We start from the raw sequence: 16,996 nt of genomic DNA, 5'->3' as shown, positions 1-16,996 counted from the left end.
AGCCCACTCACCTGAATCTGTCGAGTCCAGGCCCGCTGAGTCTATTCTATACCACCTACTTCTCACAGGGAGCATTAAGAAGATATGCTGGGAGCAGATCAGGGGAAAAAAAAAAAAAAAAAAAAAAAAAAAACCTTGAAAAAACACAAAGTATCATAAAAGCACTCAATTACAACTTACTGCCAATGCTAATGCCAGATGCTAACATTTATCGAGGACCCACCCTAAGCAGACCTTGGTCTAAGGGGTTCATGCATGCTAGCCTGTGCTATTCTCAACAACCACCTGCCCACCCAAGACTTCTCCACCTCACGTGACAACTTTCTCATGCCAGTTGCCAGGAGCCAAAATGGACTCCTTTCCATGCACATCCACACAGTCAGGAAATCCCCTTGGCTCTACCTTCATAAGCCATCCAGAACACAGCCACTTCTCACCATTTAAATTGTGACCACTGTAGTCAGAGCTACATGGTCTCCCACCCAGTTAACAACACGCTCCCTAGCAGGTATCCTTGAGTGCTGTTCTCCACTCCAGAGTGATGGTCCTAAAGCACAAGTCCATCAGTGTCAATCCTCTGTGCAGTCCCTGCCAGGCTCCCCATGTCAGCATAAACACAAAGTGCTCACAGGGCTCACCTCTTCTTCCTCACCCCCATCCTCTCTTCTTTGACCTCATCACCGACTACTGCCTCACTCACAACAGTCTCCAAACTTTTCCTTGGGCCTTTGGACCATTCCTCTAACTGCTCCCTCTCTCTGGAACTCCTGCCCACGTATCATCCACTTTGCTGGAATCTCTCCTCATGGACGCTGGTATCTGACTAGCCAGAACTCCCAGTACTTCTTACTCTGCACAGTTCGTTCTTTTCCAAAACATTTATTATCTTCTAAAATTCTAAATAGTTTAGCCATTTTGTGTGTTCATCAGTTACTGACTGTCTTCCCCCTACATGGGTGTAAGCTCCACAAAAGATCTTGGCCTGTTTTGTTTACTGATGCACCCAAGCACCTACATCAGTGCCTGATGTCACTAAGCCCCCCAATAATTACTTGTGAAACAAAGAAACTAGGTACTATACTCCAGATGTTGAATGATCAATTTGAAATAATGCCACTACATAATCCATCAATTTTGTAAATCTAGTGAAAGAAAAAAAAAAGACAGAGGGAGAGGTACCACCTTATCAAGAAAAAACTAGCTTCGGGGTGCCTGGGTGGCTCAGTCAGTTGAGCGTCCGCTTCAGCTCAGGTCATGATCTCGCAGTCCGTGAGTTCGAGCCCCACGTCAGGCTCTGTGCTGACAGCTCAGAGCCTGGAGCCTGTTTCAGATTCTGTGTCTCCCTCTATGACCCTCCCCCGTTCATGCTCTGTCTCTCTCTGTCTCAAAAATAAATAAATGTTAAAAAAAATAAAGAAAGAAAGAAAAAACTAGCTTCAATTCTCCTATATTTACACCATTTTTAAGACTGTTTACTGCATGTGCATGGGATCATAGGAGATGCAAGGAAATGTTATTTGCAAATGTAATCACATGAAAATAAAGTTTATACTCCCTTCAATACACAGAAGGAAGTAGCTCATTCTTTACACAACTTATTGTTCTCAAAACTTTGACACACGTGTAAATTTCTTCCCTTCCCCTCTGTTCCATTACTTTATATAAAATATATATAAACTGTTACTTCCAGGATTACCTTGGATAATAAAAAATGATCACTCACACACCAACAGCCTTATTTTGCCCATCATATACTCTGTCTTATTCCTATTCATCATATCTGCTTTCCAATATTTCACCATATATATTTTTCTGGTTTCTTTTGGCAAAGATGACCAAAATAGTTGTCCCACCCTTACTGACACATAAGGGAGAAGAAGAGCATGTGTGTGCAGTGTGAAGATATACATAATGCAAAAAGGTCAACTCAGCCCAGGGTCAGGGATATTTCTCTTAATTCTAAAAAGTGTAGTCTTAATAAAGTGATATGTCTGACACAAAACTTGTGACATGTGTGCCTAAATACCCAAGTTACTGTTCTCCGTGCTAAAAATACGCACTGCAATATGTTCGGTGCATTAATTTCAATCACAGATCTCAAAAAATGTGATTAGTAGTAGCAACACTTGAAAAGCTGAAGTAACTTTCACTTGGGGAGAAGTAAATCATAATTAAACACTGTAAAAAAATCGAGACGTGACTATCATTTTCTGCTCCACAACAGCTAAATACATTACCATATCACATGGGTATTCTATATTCAGTTTTCCTTTTGATTATTTTTATAATTTAACCCCCAGGGATATTATCTTCAATAAAGAAGCAGAAAAGGAAACAGCATTATAAAATTACTTCTTTCCCTAAGTCATATAATAAGTATTGTGCAAGACCAAGACCTGAATCCAAGTTCTTCTAGTACTAAAATTGGCATATTCACAATACATATTAATCAATGTTTCTTTCTCTGGGTTAAAACAAACAATCCAACCCATATGAATTAAGAAAAAAGAATGCAATTTTGAACTTATTACAGTAAATAAAGATGGGTCACATTCTAAAACTGAGTTTTTGGTATTAAAGTGTTTAGTAAAGAGAAAGTATCTCCCAAATGAAGATTCAAGCAGAGCCCCCGCTTTATAAGATTACAAAACTCTTTTTTTTTTTTTAATGTTTATTATTGACACACAGAGAGAGACAGAATGTGAGCAGGGGAGGGGCTGAGAGAGAGGGAGACACAGAATCTGAAGCAGGTTCCAGGCTCTGAGCTGTCAGCACAGAGCCCGACACGGGGCTCGAACTCACAAACCGCAAGATCATGACCTGAGCCGAAGTTGGACGCTTAACCGACTGAGCCACCCAGGCGCCCCAACAAAATTCTTTTAATATCTTTCACACAACTTGTAAACAATTACTATGCAGCCACAGACTATTACAAAGCCTCAGGGAGCCCATCATGCAAACCAGCGTGGCCTGCCACAAGCCTCCAGAGAAGTCCTTGACTGCACGAGGCTGGCCCTGGATGTCGGCAAGGGGAGCTGCACAGCAAGGGCGAGTGCAAGGTGTCACCAGGCAGGGGAATGGAGTGGCCCATCCTGCAGCCTGGACACTGGGAACCTCATCTGCCACCACCCACTCGCTTCATTGGTGCCTCTTGTCCCACCCAGAAGAGTCCACGCTTCTCTCTACAAATGAGGTGCAGGAAGGTGTGGACTTCATACCCATGCTGCAGCCAACGAACAAGGAAGCACCCACTTTTCAAGCAGAAAACTACTCCTGTGACTGACAAAGTTCAACAGTGACCTTCCCTGAGAAAGTAGTGCATTTCTCAGCATGCATTTACTCATTCTTTTTAGGAATAGCATAGAATTCTGCAGTGTGCACCTAAGTATTTTACCCATTTGGGGCAATATTAAAGTTAGTGTTTATAACAACTGACACTCAGTCACTGATAGTTACTGAACAATAGCTATCTGCTACTAGGTTCTAAATGGTTGATACTTAGAGAGTCCTTTGGTATTTACAACACTATTGTCATTCCCATTTTACAGCTGAGAAAACTGATACAATAAATAAGTTCACATGGCAAAAAATGGCTGAGCAAGGAGTCAAAGCGGGGGTATTTCTGAACATTTGTTTACTCAACCAAAGGCATCAACATTTTAAGTGTAAAAATGGATGCTTAGGAATTCTGAAAAGTTAAACAAAAAATTCTGAATAAGCCTGAACAGCTAAACCAACCAGACTGAAGTGAAATTCAGATGAGCCCAGACAACAAACAAAGCGAGGACAGGAGTACATCAGGAGGCAGGACTGATGAGAGCCGGACTGAGGCCCATTGTCCACGGGCCTGGCCAACTCCAAAACAGTGCATTCCACATCTCTGAAAAACACAGTGCAAGACACTGGGGGACAAGCATTAAAAACAGCAAATGCAGGCGCCTTGGTGGCTCACTCAGTTAGGCCTCCTACTCTTGGCTCTGGCTCAGGTCATGATCTCGCAATTCGTGAGACAGAGCCCCAAGTTGGCCTCTGTGCTCATAGCACTGATAGCACATGGTTTGCTTAGGATTCTTTCTCTCCCTCTCTCTCTGCCCCTCCCCTGCTCGCACACAGGAGCTCTCTGTCCCTCTCAAAATAAATAAACATTTAAAAAATAATAAAATAAAATAAAACAAAGCAAATACACAATATTTTACTTCAAAAACTATTAAAACTTCCTACATCCTACATTATGCCAACTACAGCAAGCTGAGCAAACTAGTGTTGATTCTTGCTCCTTTTTGTCAATAACTATGTGTAGTTGTTTTTTAAGTTGTTATAAAAAAAATGAAAGTACCAGAACAAGTGAGCATCCTGTCTTTATTTCAAATATCGCCCAAAGAGCCCAAATTGAAAAATCCATATCAAAAAAAATATTAACATGAAACAATATCATAGTGTGACATCATCAAAATCATTTTTACAGTTATATTGAAACTTTTCACATCTGAGAAGTTTCATAACTCTTTTTCTGCTACTGTGTCTGTTAGAACAAAAAATTCATTGTTCTGGGATGATTTTTCTCCTATATTTCTGTTGTTATGGTGACCTTCCTTAAAAGAAGTCATACACAAGGTGGCTGGTTTGGTTTTTGTCTGTCCATGAAAAAATAAAATATTGGCAACTCTCTTAAGCTAACATACAGTTTTGTTGGTATATAAAACAGCCCCAAAGCTGGGAGCCTCTGCTCCAGACACCAAGTATTACGAGTTTGGAGGACAGAAAAGAGAGAGATGGTTCTACAACAGAATGGAAATCACATACACATTTAACATAACTGGATTTCTGACTCTGATTAGGGAAAAATAAACAAATAAAACATTAGGCATGGCAACAAGAACTCAAACTCCCAAAGGCACCAGGGCCCCACAAGCCCATGACTCCTTCCTGTCTTAAACCCAGGACCACTTCACCTACTTAAGTGACTTGCCTGGCCCTTGAAGCCACCTTGAGCAACTCTAGAGAGCACCTCAATGTTTGCTCAGCAGCCCTACACAACCAGTCACTTTCTGCCCATGGGTTGAAAGATATGTTTCAGTAACAGATGGGAGCTGGATCTTCACCTCAAACTGGTTTATAATTTACTTTTCCTATTTGTTTTTAATCTGGCTAGATCTAAATAAGACCACATGAGACCTCTTTATATTTTAATTACACTTAGTCAAATCTTTGAAAAGGAAAAGGAAACAGTGCCACCTAACTGTATAACCAGCTTTGTTCTTAAGGGGTTTTTTACTGCATGTTAATTGTTCACCATAACCATTTATTTCCAATTCATTTTTATCTCAACTGACTGGATATAATTCAGCAAAGAAAGCTCAGCAGTTGCCATCTTCTCAAAAGCTAGCAAAAATGTCAAGTTTCACAATACTTACATCTTAGAAAGTAACAAACCCTAACTCTCTTAGGTAAAAGAGCTAATGGGGAATTAACAGAGTAAATTTTATCCAACCAATCTTAAGACCTTTCATATGCATTTTCGTTATATGACACACTGAGATATTCAGAATGCTAATCACTTCAGTTTCCTCACAAAACCATTTCTTCTAGTATAGAAATTCTGAGTAGTCGAGGGCCTACAAAACACCATGTTTTTATTCAACTAAAATTTTTTAAATAAAGACAAAGAGATTTCTGAAATACTCTGGCTAGGAGTGTACTGCCACTAATAACTAATAATAACTAATAATAACTAATAACCTTGAGAAACCACTATGTAGCAATATCAGCGCATGTTTAAAACAAGTAATAACTGAAATCCATATGGATATGTTCTAAAAGTATGAAGTACTATAGAAATACCAAACAAACTTTTACAAGACACCTTATATAGAGCTAAATAAATGTGGAAGTTAGCCTAAGTTAAGAACTTCTGCATCACGACCTTACACATTCTTTCACATTATGTCTACCAAATTAAACTACCATAAACCTTCCAAAATTCAAAGAGTGAATCTTAAATAATTTAATATGCCAATTTTCTCTGCTTCCTTTACATCTGGTCCAGTTGTATATTTGTATTAATTAAAAAACCACTGGATGCATTCTGCCCAGGTGTTTCTACATTTGGGTTATAGATACAGCATAAAACAAGAGGCCAAAAAAAAAAAAAAAAAAAAAAAAGGTGACAGAAAGCCCAGAGATCATATCAAATAAAAATGACTATAAAACCTGTGGGTCTGATTTCTGTAAACTACTTGGGAACTTACCAAAAGCTTTGCACATACAAGCAATAATCAAGAAAATGGCTTAATGCTCACCTCCAAAATCAATGCATATCTGCTAAAAAGACAGGTTCAGAGAGGCACCAGGGTTTGAATAGCATCCTCAAGGCAGACAGTGACAGAGGCCAAACCCACAACACACCCCTTCAGATTCCCATGCTGTCTGGCCCCATCCTCACTATTGAGTGTCAAAAGCTAAGCCCCCCATTTGCATGGTCAGACCAGGACACAACTTTAATTTGTAGGTTACCAGATATGTTAGCCTATTCTCAACTCTGGTTTGCATCATGAGAAAAAGACTTCAAAAGACCACACGCCCTACCCTTTCAGCACAGTCTTTCACTATATCCGATTCTAAGTATACAGTGGCAAGCAAACTGAACTTCAGTGGAACAAGCCTTTATATCGCTCATGGACAGTAATGATTACCAATTATTTTTTTAAATTTTTTTTTAACGTTTATTTATTTTTGAGACAGAGAGAGACAGAGCATGAACAGGGGAGGAGCAGAGAGAGAGGGAGACACAGAATCTGAAATAGGCTCCAGGCTCTGAGCTGTCAGCACAGAGCCTGACGCGGGGCTCGAACTCCCGGACGGTGAGATCATGACCTGAGCTGAAGTCGGACGCTTAACCGACCGAGCCACCCAGGCGCCCCTAATGATTACCAATTTAACAACAAAGCCCAAATCATCCAATGTGAGTATGAGTGTGGAGGTGTTTGGGTGCATATGAGTACACGGCACATGTTAACTTTCAGTCCTTGCAAGCACCATTCATAGACATCACTGTACTCTCTGAATTTTGACTGATGTCAAACCCCATTAAAATACTACTTTGTGGAAATTTAAGTCTTTGTTGTGGCTTCTTACAATCATATTCAAGCTGTGACAATGGACTGGATTCTAATCCTACCCTCCTCTCCCCCAAGTCTCAAAACATGCTCAGAGCAGCAACCGCAAAGGCAAGAAGGCAGCTTATAAGATGTAGATAACGCACAAATGAGGGGGACATATAGTTTGTATACAGGACTCTTACTGCCAAACCATACATGGGTAAGCCCCATATGCTAACACTAATTTTCTTTCTCAATTCCAGAAAGAAAGAAAGAAAGAAAGAAAGAAAGAAAGAAAGAAAGAAAGAACAGAAAAGGAAAAGAAAAGAGAAAGAAAGAAAGAAAGAAATAGGGTACTGCAAAGGCTCTCACTTTTAAAAGGTGAGAGTCTCTCACTTGACATTCAAGTATGTGCAAAAACTTTATGTTTCTCTGAACTGGGAGCATAATTTCATTTTGTATTTTAATCAAAAAGTACTTTTTGCAATGGTTTTAATATTTCCTGTCTTTCCTAGGAATGCAACTCTGTAAATTGAGGAAAGGTTTTATGATGTTTCATGCAGAACTTTAGCAAATATTTTCACCATTTCAGAAGATGATGTTATTAAGCACAACAGTGCTAAAAGACTGCCCTTCCTTGATACAATCCCCCATCAGGACTTTTATCAGTGAATTTATATATAATACAAGCTATCCAACTACTTCACTTTATTTTCTACACTAATCATGTCCAAACGTTTGGAGTATCATTTAATCATGAATTACCTTCCACTTATTTCTCCCATTATATTATATATGGACATCATAATGACTTTTTTGAAAGTTTGTGAAGGTAAATTATTTACCTAATAACTTCATTTCAAGATACTAAGAGGGATGTTACAAATATATGTTGTCAAAGGGTTGGTACAGTTGGAACTCCTGACCTATAAACATTCGTAAACATTCTTCTACCTTGGTTCTTCCTGTGTCTACTTCAACAAACAAGTGAAAAAGGAATATGGGTGACAAATACACCCTAAGCCATTTATTTAAGCTTTTATTTTATGCCTGGCCAGGGGTGGAAGTAAGTGTAAACTTTGGGTACAAAACAGAAATAAAGAAACTCCATTTGCTGTTCCTTCTTTAAAGGTTCTTTCACTTTTAGTCTCAGAAGAAAGACCCCCATTACCTGTAGGAAAGTGTGATCCTAAAGAGGGATATAAAAGGGGCCTGGGCCTTTATTTAGTCATAAGAATATTCATTATGGAAACTTTGAAGTGGATTAGGTAAAAATCAGAATAATTTAAAGAAGGTGAGTGGATTAAATCATCTCTCAAAGTAATTTATAAACTATTTCTTTTTTATTTTTGGCTTTGACTGACATGTTTAGTGACTTAGCCTGGGGAAAACTTGGAGAACATTTTTAATGCTCATGCAGAAGGGCATATATATTGGTGAATTTATTATTTTCACTTGTGATATAACACACAACAAGAACATTCAAAGATGAGAACAGAGACTTTTCACCGTTTCCAAAAAATGAACTCTCTTCTTTTGTGCTGTATGCCAACAGTGTCCACACAAACAATACCAAAATAACACAACCCTGAGACATCAGTCATCCCTACAAGGGGCTGATTAACACCTTGAACGTCTTCTTCCTTCTGTAACACCTGGTCTCTGGAGGGAGTGCTATATGATCCAGCTGACAATTACTAGAACTGGCATGAAGGTAACTCAACCCTGCCACTGTGTGACCTTTCACAGTCAGCTTCTATCCACCATCTGTGGAACACAACAATGATGCTTGTCAGCTATGGACTTGACAAAGATATTCTCACTAACTTTTAGAACCACAGTTACTCCCTTGTCAGCACAGGCACTGATATTTTTCATGTCTCTCTTGTAGAGTCTGAGGGCCCACTCATTAGCACACACTGTCCCCTCCCAGCTTCATTCTGGGTATTTTCTGGACTAAATGGACAGAGTATCCAGTGCCAATGCCTGGTATGCAGCAAGTACCCAAAAATGCAGTTAAATAAATAAATATATGAATAAATCAGTGCATCTTCTCTGATGTGACACAGAGAAGCCTCAAATTTGAATGTGTCTCTGGTTGTGAGTTTCCTGAGGGTAGACCTGCATCTCAACATCTAACAACATCCTTCCCGTATCCCTTACATTCCACAGCTTAGCACATCCTTGGTCAAAGCAGACACTGAATAAACATCTATGGAATGAATGAGGGTACTCTTACTTAGCAGATATTTGTGTTACTGGCTTCATAATTCCCAACTGTGCAAGCACACAAAAGATTAATTATTACTCTAGAATAAGATTTGCCACGCTACTGAATACAACTTTACTGCAAAGCCTGGCTATGAAAACAAAAGCTGACATGCAGTAATAGAAAACAGCCTGAGCCAGAGCTCAAGAAGGCCAAATGAAGGGTCCAACTCTGCCACTACTCAGGTGGATCAACCTGAGTACATCAGGTCTTTTGCTGGGCTTTCATTTTGGCCTCTCTGCAATAAGGGATTTAGATTAGAAATATATGTGACAATTTATCCTAGTAGGAATTCATGAATTGGGTAAAGAACATAAAGCCATAAGACTACAGAGCTCAAAACCAAGTAATTTTATAAACTACTTACCAATATAGTAAATTTTCAGTTACTTTACAACTTGTTTTAGCTTTTGAAGCACTATTAATTTAGGTCTTTGCCACAGTTTGATTAACAGCTGTGACAGCTGTATTTGGCTAGTCATGGCAAGACAGAATCAGGGACCATTTACTATGATAAGAACGATTTTTTACAAGAGAAAAATGAGTTTTGAACTGATAAGCTCCTTCAAGTTAGATCATTTGTTTTGTAATTCATATTCTCACATAATGACTTTTGACCTTGGGCACATTGCTTAATACAACTGGATCTCTGATCTGTTATCTATAAAACAGGCTGAATTAGATCAGACTCAACCAGGGGTGATTCTCCCTCTCTGTCCTCTCCCCAGGGGACATTTGGAAATGTCGGAAGACATTTTGGGTTGTCACAACTAAGTGGGAGGAGGTGCTACAGACGTCTGGTGGGTAGAGGCCGGGGATGCTCCTGCTAAACAGCCCACAGTGCCCATGGCAGCCCCTTAGAACAAAAGCATTTCTGTTGATAACAGGGATTGAGAAAAGTCTGATTCAGATTACTCCCAAACCCTCTAAAATTAAAAACAAAAATGGTAAGTCTAAATTGTTAAATGTGGAACAGCAGGAGCTTATTCGTAAGCTACGGTTGGTCTACGATAGAAGTTACAGCTACATGAGCTGAAACTTCTAAAAACTTGAAAGACAACTTACTTGGACATAAGCCCAATTTAAAACCATGCCTCCCAGCTTTACACTTTGTGCATCACATGGGTAATTAATGTATAACTGTACCCTCCACAGCGCCCTTTCTTTTTCCTCACCATTTACTCCACAGCAATGGGCATTGTTTGTTTTAGACACAGATGCCAGACAGTTCTGAAAAGACTGACAGTGATATCTTCTTGTCCTCACCATAGAAGAATAAAGTGGCCCTAAAGATTACTGATAACTGACTGCAGTAAAATGGCTGCGCATTGCCCTTCACACAAAACACAAAGATGGCAACAGCCGGCAGGGAGGACACGTCTGAACTGTATACAGGGTCTACACATAAGATGGATGCCAACTGACAGCTGCTAATTTACATGGGGTACAGAATCCAGCAACATGCCCTACCCTATTATCTTTCTAACAATTACCAAGTATCTGTGACATTCAATTAACAAAACCAATGAAGTATACTCATGGCCCTACACAGAAGTCTATCACCTTGAAAATCACCTATGAGCCTTGGCTTGTTCCAGGTGCACTTAGCAAAAAGATGTTCTCCTGTGCTGGTCAAGACTTCTCAAATTCTTGGTCTGTTAGCCCTAACAGTTCCTATTCTAAGCTCAGCTGTATGTGTTAAGCTGCCAGAGAAACATCCACATATCTTCTTGAAATAAAACCACAGCAAGCTCACAGTTTTAGAAGAGGAAGGGGAAAAATCTTTTTTCTAACTATCCTCAGAAATGGAGTGCATAAAATATAGATCTGGAAGTGCTATCATGGCATCTCTAATAATTCACCTTGATGATGTCTAAGACCAGAACTGAAGGGTATAATGACAGGAAATTAGAAGAATATCTTTTGCCATAAAGCAAAAAGAGAAAAACCTTTACATTCCCTTTGATATGTGACCATAATAATAATAAAATGAGTGGAGGAAAGGTCAGCTCTTACATTTTCCATCGAATTGAAAGTCTCAGCTAGATACGCAACAGAATCCCAAAATGCTAAGGATTTAGTGGCACTCCTTTTCTATATGAACCTGTCACTAATTGACTCAAAATCATTCAATTTTTATTTACTGCTCTCTGGCATATGTCAGGAAATTCCTAGGCTTTACAGAGACATGGTGAACTGAATCCAAAAAGTTCCCTGGGACACAAAAAGTAAGGCTCCACCCTTCAGAGTGAAATAGCCTATGACAGCACATTGTGCAGGAAACTGGGGGTGGGGGTGATCCAGTTTTTGGGAGACTTGGAGGCTTCTTGGAGGAGTAAAATTCACAGCAACAAGAAAGGCAGATACAAATGTGCAAAATCCCAAAAGCAAGAGAAGACACTGTCCCCCTCCAATCATAGGTGTCCATAGGTGATACAAACTCTTAGACATTTGATGAAAAACATATATATTAACAATGGAGACATAAAAAAATTCCATAGAAACATGATTGAAAGCTTTAAAAAGTCTAGGTTCAACCCAAATTTTGATAACCCCAGCCCCCTACACAAGCATATGCCTTACAGAGTCACAGGGCTGGGCCCAGATTCCCACTCCTAACTCCCAGATTTAATCAAGGCAGACTTAAATGGGGAGGAATTAGTGGAACAAGAAACTGGTATGTTTCTGATATTCCCCCACCATGATAAATAAGACCCCACAAGTCAGAGGTTGTAAAATGACAGCCCACAACTGCATCTAGTCTGCAAATATACTGTCTACCTTATTGGCGTCCTAAAAGGTTCAAGCCAGTATTTTTAAATAGGGTATTTCACATTTTTAAAAATGCACATATCTGGGGCACTTGGGTGGCTCAGTAAGTTATGTGTCAGACTTCCGCTCAGGTCATGATCTCACGGTTCACAAGCTCAAGCCTCACGTTGGGCTCTATGTGGACGGCTCAGAGCCTGGAGCAGGCTCTGCTTCCTGATTTGGTGTCTCCCTCTCTCTCTGCCCCTCTTCACTCTCTCTTACTCTCTCTCTCTCTCTCTCTCTCGCTCTCTCTCGCTCTCGCTCTCGCCCTCTCTCAAGAATAAACGTTTAAACATTTTTTAATCATTTAAAATGCAGATTTCCAATCTGAGGGTTTTGGGTGTTTTGCTTGTTTGTTTGTTTTAATATTAGCTACCCCTTTAAGCCATATAAGACTACTCCCTACTGTTTCCACTGCACTGAGGGGATTTTTCTCCCTTCCCACTGCCCTTGTTCTTACAGAGCTTCCTATGATAGGGGCATCTGGGTGGCTCAGTCAGCTGAGCGTTGGACTTCCACTCAGGTCGAAGACCTTCAATCTCATTGTTGGTGAGGTAGGGCCCCACACTGGGCTGGGCTCGCTGCTGTCAGCACACAGCCTGCTTCAGATAGCTGCCCCCTCTCTCTCTGCCCCTCCCCCACTCAGGCTCCCTCTCCCAAAAATGAATAAACATCTAAAAAAAAAAAAAAAAAGGAAGAACTTTCTATGGTAGACAAGTATCTATGCCCAGTTTTCAAAGGTGAGAAAATAGAAATCAAGAGTGCTTTGTGAGTTTTCTTCTATCTGCCTATTTCACTCAGGCCCCTTACCTGCCTGGCCCCTTTACATACATCCAAATTGGTGACCCTGGATTTAGGCCTTAACTCCATTTGCCAAAGAGTGCCAACTCAGTGTACACATGTCATATAACACAACCACATCGAGTTGTCTCCCTAAAAATAGCCTATATCCAGCAGGTCCTTCAGGGGAAAAATGATCAAAGCAAAGTTACCAAGTCTGCTTCTCACCAGTCGTTCCATCTACTGAAGTTCACCCAGTTTCTCATGCATGGCCAGACCTAGAAAACCAAAGGCAAAAGCAGAACATCTGCTCAACTATGAACTGGGCCTTGCACTGGCATCAGTGTTAACCTGGATCCACTTATACAGGCCTGGAATCATGTCTATCATCTGCTCCTTGGTTTTTATTTAGAAACAAATTTCATCAATAACGACCAAAAGCAATTTTTTAAATGCTGTCACTCAAGGAAGTCTCATCTCCAACTCTGGTGTACTCATAAGAGAAGGAACCATGAAGGTAAGCAATGGCTTACAGTCATAGGACCAAAGAACTTTGAAGGCCTGGCAGAGTCTCCCAGTGTTAGGATCAGTGTTGGGACACCATGGTATAAGGAAACTGAGTAGTAAATGGTCCATGTTGTACATCCAGTAATTTTAAACCTCCTCATTCATGACTGAAAATGCTACCACCAAGGCAGCTTGACAGCAGGCTCTGAGATTACACGTATTTGGGTGCATGTGCCCATTCGCAGACAGACTGGATATTCAAGTTCAGGAGGTACATTGGGTCTGGTGTGAGGTGTGAGCCAGGCAGAATACAAAAATCCTACAGCCAAAGAAGAGGGAAAGACCACATCTGCTAAACTTCAAAACCCTGTGCCCAGCACAGTGCTGGATAAATAACACATATCACATATCAAATGACATTGAGTTATCTCCCTAAATATACTTTATATCCAATAGGTCTTTCACTGGAAAAATGGTTAAGGAAAAGTTACCAAGTCTTCTTCCCACCAGTTGTCCCCAGTTTCTCATGCTACAGATCAGGGGAAAACACTGGATTCCTTTCCCCTATCCTTTAATCTATCAGCAATTTTATGAGATTCTACCATCAAAATACTCCCCAAATCCTTCCATTTCTACTCATCTCCACCCCTACCTCCCTGGTCCAAGCAGCAGGACTCCCACCTAGACGCCTGCAGTGGTGTCCTAATTGGTCTTGCCACCCGCACAATGTTCTGTAGAAGGCAGCCAGAGTGGTCTCAGGGGACATAAAGCAGGCCATGTCACACCCTGTTCAGACTCTCCAAAGCCTTCCCATGGCAAGAAAAATAGAATGTATGATCCTCAGTATGGCCCCTACGGGCAGGGATCATGCTCTGGCACCTACAACTGTACCAGCTGCTCTCCCGGGTCGAGGGAGGGGGTGGTGGGAGTGGGGGGCTTCACATGTGTGCTTACCTCTGCCTAAACTTCTTTTTGCCCTGCTCCCTACCCAGCTAGCAGCAGCTACTCATCCTCAGAGAGGACTTTTATGACCCACAAACCCATATAAGGCACTCCTGTTGATCTTTCTCATAGTACACTTGAAAGTTTGTCCTTCTACATTTATTTGGAGTCTGTTTCATATCTGTTCCCTCACTTGACTATCGGCTCCAAGAAGGCAGGAGTTATGTCTGTAGTAGCCATCCCCATACACAGAGAATGCAACTGACACCAAGTGGATACCCAGCAAAAATGCCTTGCACCCATTTGGGCTCCTTCATTCATCTCTCCCTCAAAAGGACAGGGAGTAGGGCAACAATGATTTAATCTAAAAGGCTGTCATAATCCTAAAAGCTAGCATAATAGCTTACACACCAAAGCACAGTGCATAAAAAGTGTTGTGCTGTCCATCTGTCCCTCTAGTTAAATATGGTCTCTCTAGCTAGTCACGGTGACAAAGAAAGATGCGTGCACTTCTGCTCCATTGCCCACATCCCACACCTGATACTTCCCAAACAATTAATCAATTATTAATTGTGGCAGCGACCACACTTTCATCATTTAAGATCCACCTTCAGAAAGGATGCATAAACATTCTCCACAATGTCTAGCTTCATTAAGAGAACACTCTTCACATGAGCTGAAATCGATACAAAATGAAGAAAGTTTCAGCAGGTGACGCTGAGCTCTACTGCAATGACATCTTCCCCGAAAGGCACACACAGAGCAGGGGAGCAGGGCAGTGACAACTGATGGAATCAGAGTAAATGTTTCATTTTTCCACTGCTACTGTGTAAAGTTTGTTGTATTTGCAAAATAAAACAGGGATAGATTCTTCTCAGGCACTATTCTAAGAGAAAAAAAAGTAATGCAAATGTTTAAACAAAAGATAATATTACGTGTGTCAATGAAGATTTTCATTTTTCCCGAGTATGTTCTAATTCATTGTTTTTGCTTTATTTTGCTGAAGTACAAGATAGTATCTATATTTACACTACTTACTGTAAGAGTGTGTGAACAGTCCATTGGGGGTTTTTTAATGAATCTAAATAGTTTTCTTCACTTGGAGGTATGTGCCTATAATAAACTATGCTCAAAATATGCTTACCAATACTGTAAGATGGAAATGCTTTGGAAACAAGGAAAGACTATTCATATTAAAGGGGACATCTACATCCCTGAAACGGACAGCAAATGCTACCAACAGCTCACGCTGAAGCCTTACCACTGAGATCACCTGGTGCCAGCCAAGTTCAACCACACCTTCTCAGTTGGGGTTTTTCATCTGCAACTGATGAGACTTAACTCAGAGTTTCCTGCAGAACCTCCTCCACTGGCATCCCTATTACTGTTGACGCCTGGTTTTCCTCCCCCTTCTGACCACTTCTTTGTTTCTCTCACTGACACTGTCACTGGGTGCAGCCCACAGTCCTGGACCTGCTCTCTCACCTCTGTGCTGATTTATTCACCCTGTCTCTTTTACTGTCACCGCCATTCCTGGCCCAACATCACAGTTGCTCTCTCCAAACTCACTGCCACTTCAGTGTCTCTTTCAATTGTGTATTTTATAAACTGATCTTATCTGCTCCACCCCCCGCCCCCCCTCCTCAACCACCTACCTGGCTCTCCTGCTAATTTCCCCATTTTAACAGCAGCATTCCGTCTGAATTAAAATACTTGATGGAAACAATGAACACTTATCTGTAATTTTCAAACTCTCCTTCAGCTCTAGAGAAGAAGTAAAGACGTGTGAAGGAATGGAGTGGGAGCAGAGAGGCTGGGGCTCCTTTTGCTTCCTTGGTCAGACTGGGTGGCCTAGTGCTTTCCATACAGCCTTACCCCCCAGTGGCTTCAGGACTCCCCCTCCTTCAAGGTAAGAACTCCAGAGCTTTCCATCTGCAAATCTCCCTTCATAATCAGAATGATCCTCCTGACTGCTGCTTTTATCACCCCATGCCTCTGCTCAGCAGCTGCCTGCTCATACAGGGATTCAGTCCTACATATATCTGTTGTCTATGCACTTAACCACTTGTCAAGTACCATCCCAGGCCGCAAAGGGTTATTATCATTTAAGTTAAAAAGCTATGACTACAGGGGCGCCTGGGTGGCTCAGTCGGTTAAGCGTCCGACTTCGGCTCAGGTCACGATCTCGCGGTCCGTGAGTTCGAGCCCCGCGTCGGGCTCTAGGCTGATGGCTCAGAGCCTGGAGCCTGCTTCCGATTCTGTGTCTCCCTCTCTCTCTGACCCTCCCCCGTTCATGCTCTGTCTCTGTCTCAAAAATAAATAAACGTTAAAAAAAAAATTTTTTTAAAAAGCTACGACTACAGTCCAAAAATATTCCAAATAAAAAGAGATCTAAGGACCTGTTCATACCCTTACTGAACACATGTTACTTAAAAGGCAGACACTAAATTGTGGAAAATATATAAAACTTTTTTGATGACCCTCATTAATGGCAATCATAGTTAATAACACTATATTTATTGTATATTTGAAAGTTGCTAATAGATCTTAAAAGTTCTCATCACAAGAAAAAAATGTGTAACTATGTGTG

At 40.8% G+C, this 16,996-nt stretch overlaps 1 protein-coding gene across 5 annotated transcripts in view; it reads right to left on the bottom strand.

Moving 5' to 3' along the window:
• Positions 1-16,996, bottom strand: part of L3MBTL4 (L3MBTL histone methyl-lysine binding protein 4) — a 441,589-nt gene that overhangs the window by 421,511 nt on the left and 3,082 nt on the right. The window contains exon 1 of one of the 5 annotated variants that reach the window (XM_042961813.1): positions 12-57. The exons of the other annotated variants lie outside the window; for them this stretch is intronic. The gene's annotated coding sequence lies outside the window, so the exon portion shown is untranslated. Of the gene's footprint in view, positions 1-11; positions 58-16,996 lie in introns of those variants that run through there. 5 annotated transcript variants of the gene reach the window in all.

Source organism: Panthera tigris, chromosome D3 (assembly GCF_018350195.1).
Source record: "Panthera tigris isolate Pti1 chromosome D3, P.tigris_Pti1_mat1.1, whole genome shotgun sequence".
Taxonomy (NCBI): Eukaryota; Metazoa; Chordata; class Mammalia; order Carnivora; family Felidae; genus Panthera; species Panthera tigris.
The sequence above is the reverse complement of the archived record's forward strand: the minus strand, read 5'-3'. Positions and strand labels throughout refer to the sequence as shown.